Source organism: Penaeus monodon, chromosome 19, assembly GCF_015228065.2.
Source record: "Penaeus monodon isolate SGIC_2016 chromosome 19, NSTDA_Pmon_1, whole genome shotgun sequence".
Lineage (NCBI taxonomy): Eukaryota > Metazoa > Arthropoda > Malacostraca > Decapoda > Penaeidae > Penaeus > Penaeus monodon.
In genome coordinates this window covers 28,699,194-28,699,404 of record NC_051404.1, presented here as the reverse complement: position 1 = coordinate 28,699,404, position 211 = coordinate 28,699,194, and positions in this window count along the sequence as shown.

Genomic DNA, 211 nt, shown 5'->3' with positions numbered 1-211 from the left:
CTAGGACATAGCCATAGTGCAAAAATTTTAGTAAATATGTGTTTGAGCAATTTCAGTAAAAAATGTTTAAAAATCACCTAAATTAAAGAGCCGACAGAAGCAGCAAGATAGCTCATTCTGTTCTTTTTGTTTCATGTTTCTGACATAAAAGTGCAAAACTTTTTGGGCAGTTCGAGAAGTTTTGTGAAAAAAAGTGTATTTATTGACCCCC